We start from the raw sequence: 9,665 nt of genomic DNA on the forward strand, positions 1-9,665 counted from the left end.
GGGTGATGATATTTAGACGGGGATGGGTGACAATATTTATTTCACTTTCCCCAACTGTTTTTCACCTTATTCCAAACTCGAGGACCGGCAGAGAGGTGCCTTGGAAGGGGAGTTCAACACAGCCACTGCCTGCCTGATGCCGGCTCTGGCTTTGGACAAAGCTCGTGCTAAATAGCATTGAACTAATTTAATTTTATGCTTTGGTTTTTTATGAGTAACAATTAAGAAAAAAAATCAGCAGAACGTAATTACAGCACCTCGAAGCGCAGCGTTACTCGGCCAAAGCCTGAAATGAGGTTACGGTACGACAGCCTTTTATCTCGCATCTGATAGGGGTGTTATTCATTGTATTAAAAGTTTGCCAAGAGAGGCTTCACTGAAAATTAACCCGTGTTATCACAGTGAGTAATATCCTGGTTTTATCATGTGGGATAAATAAATAACACAAACTTTATGCTTTTGCTTAATGAGGTTACACCGAGTGCAGAGCGAGGAAACAGCGTTAGCTCCGATGCAAGGACACGGTGATTAAGGCGAGATGAAACTGGAACAGAAAGTGCCCCCACTTTTCTTGCATAACGGCAGAGCTTGTGTTACTATTAATTATATTATGCAATGGGGATAGGGTGGAATTTGGCTCTATCTAGCAACAGACTGGGGTCAAAAACTCTTTGCAAACGTCTCTGTGATTTCTCAGGAAAATTCCACTTCCGTGATGCTCCTGACACCATTTTCTTGCCTTGACGGGTTGTGGTTGTTGGGCTTTGGGCCACCCAGCTGAAACAACCCGTTTGGCCCAGGGAGCCTTTTCTGCTTGGTCTCACTGGTGCTTTTCCCACCTGGATCCCCAACCTGCTTCTCTGCACCACGGGACCGACAAATCCAGGCTCAAAGTGATGCAGAATAGCAGCACTGATGGGGGAAAAGACCCCAAATTAGAATCATAGAGTATCTCAAGGTGGAAGGGACCCATTAGGATCATTGAGTTCAACTCCCAGCTTGTAAGAGCCAATGTCTGTTGGGTCACAGCACGTGGTCCTGACTTGCTTGAGCATGTAGGATGGGCTAGGAATGCTGGACAGGCGCTTTCCCCAAGGATCTGATGGTATTTCTTTGGGGGAATAATTAAACCCCTCAGAACATGCCCCTGTTACCAGTGGGAGCGGGGCTGGCAAAGCAGAGGATCAGATCATTGAGTTCAACTCCCAGTTTGTGAGAGCTGAGGTCTGCTGGGTCACGGCACGTGGTTCTGACTTGCTTGAGCATGTAGGATGGGCCAGGAATGCTGGCCAGGTGCTTTCCCCAAGGAACTGATGGTATTTCTTTGGGGGAATAGTTAAACCCCTCAGAACATGCCCGTGTTACCAGTGGGAGCGGGGCTGGCAAAGCAGCTGAAGCCAAGGGACGTGGTGCTTGGGGACATCCCATCCTACAGCATGTGCTGGTGGGAACGGAGGTTCGTGCTGCTACTCCAGGTTTGGGAATCAATTGACCTGATTAAGAGAGTGTCATTATGGGCAGAGAGATGAATGGCTGCTTTCTGGACTTTGTTAGCCAAGAGCCTAGAGATGTTTCACATGAACAAAAGGGTTGTCCCATTGATCTCTTGAGCCCCTTTACCTTTGTTCAACCTTGCTCTGTCCTGACTGGAGGTGTGTCGCTGTGCGTGAAACTGCAGGCAAGAAACTAGTGACAGCAGAGGAATTAACCATTGTTTTCACTCAATGTGCTGGTGGGATGGAGAGCTGAGCCGTGCTGGGTGGGTTTGAACTCAGGGAAGCCCAGAGAAGCTGTGGCTGCCCCATCCCTGGAGGGGTTCAAGGGCAGGTTGGAGGGGGCTTGGAGCAACCTGGTCTGGTGGGAGGTGTCCCTGCCCAGGGTGGAGTGTTGGAACTGGATGATCTTTAAGGTCCCTTCCCACCCAAACCATTCCACGATTCCATAAGTCCCAAGCTGGCACAGAGGAGCCTTGATGCCTCCCGGGTCACCAAGCCCACGGGTCTGAGAGGAAGGGGACGAGGTGCTTGTGCCCCCAGGGATGCCCATCCCATTTCCATAGCTGGCACAGAAAGCACCATGGATCCTGGCCTCAGCACCACTCCTGCACCCAAGTTTCCCTTCCAAAAAGGAACTTTTTCCTCCTCCTCCAAAATAATTACGCTGAAGAGCTTAAAAAAAAAAACACAAAGAGACCGCTCGTCCCTTCGTGCCAGTGGATGTTAATAATACCAGGAATACTATTATCCTCTGGGCTATCATCATCTCTAATACCTCCAGAAATCGCTTGGCTAGTTTTAATTATGTTTGTGCCTTTTCTTTCAGCCCGTGTTATCTCTTGGGTTCCTGTGGGCTGGGGGCAGGGTCACGCCATCCCAGTCGCTTCTCTAAAAGCGCCTTTGTTTTCCCCCCCTGCGCAGGTCCCGAGCTGGCACAGAGGAGCCTTGATGCCTCCTGGGTCACCAAGCCCACAGGTCTGAGAGGAAGGGGACAAGGTGCTTGTGCCCCCAGGGATGCCCATCCCATTTCCATAGCTGGCACAGAAAGCACTATGGGTCCTCGCCTCAGCACCGCTCCCGCACCCAGGTTTCCCTTCCAAAAAGGAACTTTTTCCTCCTCCTCCAAAATAATTATGCTGAAGAGCTTAAAAAAAAAAAAACCAAACAGACCGCTCGTCCCTTCGTGCCAGTGGATGTTAATAATACCAGGAATACTATTATCCTCTGGGCTATCATCATCTCTAATACCTCCAGAAATCGCTTGGCTAGTTTTAATTATGTTTGTGCCTTTTCTTTCAGCCCGTGTTATCTCTTGGGTTCCTGTGGGCTGGGGGCAGGGTCACGCCATCCCAGTCGCTTCTCTAAAAGCGCCTTTGTTTTCCCCCCCTGCGCAGGTATTAAGTTGATGGCACAACAATCCCCCCGTACGTGGGGCTGGCTTTCCTGCCCTCCCCTTTGCCTGAATGCAGACCTTGTGTCCCCCCCCGGCGCGGGCAGCCCGAGGAACGGGCCCGCAGGAATGTGGGCAAACAGAGCCAAATTGTTCCAGCCGGGAGAAGAAGGGAAGAGAGAGGGAGAAGGAGAGAAAGGGAAAAGCGTAGGGAGGGGTGGGGTGGTGGTGGGGGGAGAAGGAAGAGCTGGGAAGGTGGGGGTGGGAGAAAAAAAAATATATATATATAAAAAATCCCTGTCTGTGCACGGTGGAATTTCTCTGGAGATTTTTGCAGGATAGTGCGGTTAAAAAAAAAAAAGAGTTTAGCAAAATAATAAAAAAGTCCTCCCTCCCACGCGTGCCATAAGGGGAGGTTTTTGTCAGCACCGTGGCCTCCATGGGAAGGTGACATTTGAGAGAACAATTGCTGGGCTGTTGTACCGTGCTCACTGCTATGAATGAAGCTTAAGAAAAGGTGTCCTTGGCCTCTTGCTAAAACCCATCATCTCCTTCCATCCCCTGCGTGTGCCTGCTCGCTGCCTCCCCAAACGGGCCGACAGCTTATAAACAAAGCGGTATAAAAGATGAGATTGGAGGACACTCCGGCCTCATTTCCTTGCCAGTGGTGGCCACCAGCTCGATGCTCGTCCCCATCACAGCCTGGTGGGACACCAAGGGATGCTGCATGGTGGTCCCTGATTCCTGGAGAAGACCTGGCATCGCAGAAGGCACACTCGAGGACAGAGACCTGGGGAAGATGGTCCTGAATGGAGGCTTTGGGGCAACTTGTCCTTCGAGCTGGGCCACGTGGTCACCATGAGCGGTGGTTTGTTGGCCAGGAGCGTGTGAGTCTTGGCCATGCACTCGCCTGGTGTGCTTGCCTGGCTCCCTGCAAGTTCATCGAGGGTTTCTGTAGCACCAGAGGGATGTGGTCCAGGTGATGGCACCAGGCTGTTGTGTGGAGGCTGGACGCCTGCAGAGGAGCTCTGGGATCCCCACCTCAGACAAAGAGGATACAAACAAAGAGGATGACTTTGGAATGGCTTCACATAAAGCCCTGGATGTGTAGGTATGTGTGTGTGTGTGTGGTTTGGGTTAGAAGGGACCTTAAAGAACATCTTATATGTATCTGTACAGCATACGTGCCTCCCTCTGTTCCTGGCCGGGCTGTGCTATGTTCAGCCCATGCAAAGACTCTTAACACCTTCCTTCCCCAACCTGAAATGGGAAGTAAATCAAGATTTTTGCCACCAAGAGTTTAAGTTGTTGAAAGGTAAGGTGACTGTATAGCTGCACAGGGTCTTAGCAGTGCAGTAGGATCCTCTCTCTGACCGTGTCTTCTCCTGGAGCAGGGCTGAGGCACGGAGCTGCAGTGGTCCAGGGGGAGGGATGGAGGTGGCTGAATGTCACCTGGCACCTTCACCTCTTCTCTGAGCTCTCCTCTCTGCCACGCTCTGTTTTATTAAAGGGTTTGACTGATTTCTTTGAAGTTTAGCAGGAATTCATGAAAGATAAGAGTAAAATAGTGACTGTATCGATAATGTAAAATAGAGATCTGTGTTACCCACATACAGGTACACAGCAGAGCGTGACACACACTGTGCAAGTGCAAAGCTTTCCTGTGATATCAAGCACCCAGTTTCTGGTAGTTGTAGTTTTGGGCTGTGCGTGTGTTTTTGGTTAAGAAGAACTTAAGTTGCAAAGAGCATCAGGAATTTTAAAATATCTCCTAGTAGATTTTGAGTATTTTTTCTTTCCTATTGACGTGTGTTCCTCGGTGTTTACCCAGTGGTGGTGCCTCTTTGTGCTGCACTTTGGGTTATATCTGGGTGTGCAAAATGGAGTGAGGTTAAGGTGGTTAGAGACGTGTGTCCTCATTAGCAGAAGGGAGGGGTGACTGTGGGACCTCTGAAAGCCTGGCCTGGGGGTTAAACTCGGGCTTGGGTTCAAAAGAAACATTTTCCATTTCTGCTGATGCTTTTTGCCTGCGGCAAATCACTTAACGTGTGTCTCTGCCTCAGTTTCCCATCTATTCAGTGAGAGTGGTGCTAATTATGGTTACTCCCAGTGATGGTGGGATAGGGAAGGGGGGCAGAGTTGGTGTGATGGGGGTCGATGGATTCACTGACGTGGCTGCAATGAAATGACAGTGACTGAAGCGTCCCAGGCAGTGACACTGCTTCTGCGCCGTGCTGAATGTCAGGGATCTGGCCTGAAGTGAACAGAAATTGGTAGTGAAAGAGTCAGAGATGGAGAAAAGAACCAATTTCCCTTGAGTTTGTCGTTGGTAGGTATTAGGGAATGCCTCCTGTTGGTTTTATTAAAAAAAAGAAAAAGAAGCAGATGCAAAGGCTGCCTCTGACACCCCAGCTGATAAAATATGGCATGCAGCTCTAAGTTGAGAAATCGTCTGTCATCACACTCCCAGACTTTAAATCTACCCAGGCCATCAGCTCTTCAGGGCAGGAATATGTTATCTGCTCGGTGCTGCTTCCCCAGTGCAAGGCATCGCAGCCTCTCCGTGTGTCACACCCAGGAGAAACCCTGATGCCACCTCAGACCAGCATCCCTGGGTAACGCAGCTTCCACTTGTGCTCAGGGGGAGCAGCTGATGGGGGGTGATAACACCTCCCCACCAGACAGCAAACGTCAGCAGGAGTTTATTTTTCCCTGTATTACACCGGTGGGCACCCCTCACCTGATACTTTGTGAGTGGGTTTCATTCTTACAACCCCCGGTAAAGTTAAAACAGCCTTTTTGTGTTTTACAGGGGAGAAGGGGAGTCAGAGGAGCAGCTGTGGGACCTGTATTGGTCCTCGTGGAAAGTGGAGAGATAACAGAAGGGATAAAACTCCACTCCAGTCCCTATTTTTCCCCATTCATAGCCAGAGGGATGAAGAACGGACACAAAGACAGTAGATGACCAACTAAGAGCTCTGCTCTCCTTCTCATCAGCCTCAATGTCTGCCTGAAGAAGGTTGGACCCATGACTGGTGTGTGGGGTGGGTGCAGTGTGGGCCTGAGGACTCTTGACGTTTTCTGTTGGCCGATAACTCCAACGTTCTTCTCCTGTAGCGTATTTATTTACCATTTTTTTCTTTTTTTTTTGTTTCCATAGGAGAACAGGCAGGGCTGTGAGAGGGTTGAGGGAGCTGCTGCGCAGTGGGTTGGGTGGCGAGGGGAACCTGGCTGGTCGTAGCCCGAGGCTGTCGTAAAAGGAACTGAAAGGGGAGTGTTAATGCTTTAGCCCAGTTATGGAGAAATGGCTTCACTGTTCGAAAAGAAATTGCGAGACTGATACGTCCGGGAGGGTCTGGGAGCACCTTGAGCCCCTTCAGAGGCTTGGGAGCACGTGCAGGCTGGAAGGATACTGGGAGCACTGGTGAGGGCTGTGTGTGTGTTTGCAGAGAGATGCAGAGCCACAGATAATTTCAGCTGGAAAGGACCTCTGCAGGTCTCCAGTCCAACCCTGCTCAAAGCAGGGCCAACTGCATTGGTTTGCTCAGTGCACATCCTGGCAAGGTCTGAGTATCTCCAAGGATGGAGATCCCACCACCTCTCGGGATCCCTGTTCCAGTGTCTGACCATCCTGATGGCGAAAACAATTTGGGGTAATGCTCTCTGTGACCCCTGTCTTGTGTCCTGTGCAAGAGAAACCCAGCTCTCTCTTCTCAAATTAGGCAGTTGAGGACAGCAATAAGATTCACCCCCTTCCTTTCTAAGGCTGATCTAACTCAGTTCTCACATCCTGTCCCCAGCTCTCCACTATCTAGGTGTCTTCTGCTGGAATCAAGCCAGCATGTCCATGTCTGTCTTGGACTTGGGGTGTTTGGTTTTGGGGTTCCAGTCTCGTCCCATCCCTGAAATCTTCAGGAGACACCTTCAGGCAGCGTGGTCCTCTGCTGGCACCAGTCTCATTAACTCCACTGAAGTCAAAAGCTCCTAGAACAACAATCTGCTGGGAATTATGAATAAATGCAAATAGTGTTTGTTTGATTTACTTTTCAGGTCTGGCCAGGAAACCTTCAAGTAGCAGCACTTTCCCTTTTAAGCAGGTAAGTGCTTTTTTAAAACATACACGGGAATGTCTGTGCTCCTCTGTTTATTGCTATAAATCTCTCTGTGCCTGGGCTTTTAAATAGTGATTCATATGGTAACTTCATGCTCGTGAAATTCCTGAATGTGAGGAGCTGGTGGACCCGGGTGGCCGTAGCACATGGTGGGACACCAACTCTGAACTGGAGAGGGGAGAGAAACTGCTGGCGTGTAGGGAAGGGGGTGGTGGGAAGAAGAGGAGAATGGGGCTGGAGGAGACCTGGACAAGCAGCAGATGATGGTGGAGTCTCTGGTCCAGGCTGAGGAGCTGGTGGGACAGTGAGATGGCACATTTGGCACATTTGAGATGGGGATGTTGGTTCACGGGAGATTTGTCTCATGTGGGGAATCTGATCTGTCGGGGTGAAGGGGATCATAAGGAAATTCTGACAAGATATGGGGGATGATCAAATCAGCTGATATTTTTGGCTTAAATATTTTTGGTTTTAAATTCTATAATGTAAAAAAAAAAGGTTTTTTAGTGTTAATTTTTTAAACGTTTTTCCACGAAAGGCAGAAGCTTTTTTCAGGGGAGGGGGAAGTGTAACCTCCAATTTTCTGTCCCAAACCAGTTTTGACCAGCCATACCAACAATGTAATCATCAGAGCCGAGTTTTTTTTTTTTGCCCTGCTCCTTAGCAAACAGCAGGCCAAGTATCATTTTAAAAAAAATATTAAAAAAATCACCAATTAAAAAAAAAAAGGCAGCCTTTTTGCCGTACATGGCTGGTGTATTTTTCCTTTGGAAGGTGGCCACCCCAAGCACACACAGGGCTCTGTGTGAGCCTACCTCACCCTCCAGGAGAGAGCAGAAGAGAAAAACTCCCTGTGACTTGGATGGGTTCCTTATGGGGGGGGGAGGTGGGCTGGCGGGAAGGGGGGCGAGCGCGAGGCAGCGTTTTGAACTTAAGTTCCTTTTTCTATTTTATTTAGATTAGGTTCTGCTCAGCAGGGTGATTTCTTAATTAGAGCAGCCCCGTCTTGCAGGCCTGTCTCTCCAGACCCCTGCTCTGCCTTCTTAAGTTTCACGAGGGAAGTTGTCGTGCCTTATTTCCTGAGCTCTAATATTCGAGCAGTGTGCGGTGATTTCAATGGGAGGAAAAGACATGTAATTTAATCATCTTTATTAGATTTTGGGCAGGGGAGGGGGCAAAGCAGTGGGAACCGTGTCCTCTGCTTGTCTTTTGACTTTCTCTTCTGCTTCTGGTGGCCAGAGATGAGATTTTTATGGGAGAAGCAGCAGAAAAGCAATGATCCTAAAGGACCCGTGATGGACTTTTTGTCCTAAGGTTATGAAGTTCCTCCTGAGCAGTAGCTGTTATCTCAGTCTCAGGCAGATCCATGGCCATGGATCCATCAGGGGCTTATTAATGACTAGCTGTGATTAAAAATTTTGATTTATAATCCTCTTGATTACACAGAAGGGAATCCCATCCCTCCAAAGGGTGTTGCTGGAGCGGGGTGAGGGGCCGGTGGAGCCGGTTCAAGCAGAGCAAATGAGGAAGAAAAATGTGGAATTTTGCAAATTTCAAGTGTCTTCTGGGATATATTGGGGAATTTTTATGAAATGAGAGATGGTGAGGAAAAAAAGGGCTTCATTTCACAGTAGTGGCTCAGAAGTTTGGTTTTTCCTCAGAAGTTTGGCTGTTCTCTGCAGAGGCGATGCGGAAGGGCGGTGGGGATGCAATCCCTGAGGGATGCTGAGGGACCTCCGTGTCTTGATGGGGGAGAAAATCTGCCCGTGCCAAGACCTGTTCGTGCTGACTCGCTGCCTGCACATACGCACCATATGCCCAGTCTTTACTTCATGTAAATCAATGCTAATCCATTGATGCCAACGAAGCCAGGCTATTTTAGCCTTGGAGAGCCTTCTGTATCGAGCGCGCTCTGCTCTGGCTTTCTAGCTTCACAAATATTAAGCAACACCCAGTGTGAAGCAAGAGGGGGCATTCACATTTAATTCAAATGAAATAAAATTCCGGATTCTTTTAATAAATCCATTTTACGGTTGGAACAATAGCGAAAGAAGCAAATATTTGTTACCTGGAGACACTGTCTTCTCTCCCTCTCGCCACATGGGTTTGAGTTATTATTATTTTTCTGGCTGAAAGGCTCCCGTGGAGGATGGGAGAGGTTTATAACTCGGTAATAGGCTTCTCGCCTCAAAGTGGTTCCAGTCGCTCTCTGAAGGTCTGAAGGGGATGGTTTCCATTACACACCATCAGCTGGGGGGAGCCGGGGGCCGATCCCCGCGGCGCCTTCCCGGTGGGCAGCCGAGGGGTGCGTGTCCCGTGGGGGCAAACGGGGTGAAGCCCAGCTCTTGGAGGAGCTTCAGCTGCGGTGGCTGCTCGCACCCTCCTGGTACAGGTGATGCTCGGGGAGAACAGCCTCTCCCACATCACCTGAGTTTGGCAGTTACTTAAAAAAAATACACTTTTTTCCCCCAGGAGAGGGTCACTTTGTATTTGAAGAAGGGACTTCATGGCTGCAGCTGTGACTGTGTTGGGATGATGTGTTTAAAGCGTTGCTTTTAGTGGGTTGCCTGGTCCCAATCACGGCTTTTAGCAGCTATTTTTTTTCTATTTTTTTTTTCTATTTTTTTTTCTTTTTTTTTTCTATTTTTTTCTATTTTTTTTTTCTTT

The sequence above is a fragment of the Calidris pugnax genome, unplaced genomic scaffold, assembly GCF_001431845.1.
Source record: "Calidris pugnax isolate Ruff unplaced genomic scaffold, ASM143184v1 scaffold206, whole genome shotgun sequence".
Taxonomy (NCBI): domain Eukaryota; kingdom Metazoa; phylum Chordata; class Aves; order Charadriiformes; family Scolopacidae; genus Calidris; species Calidris pugnax.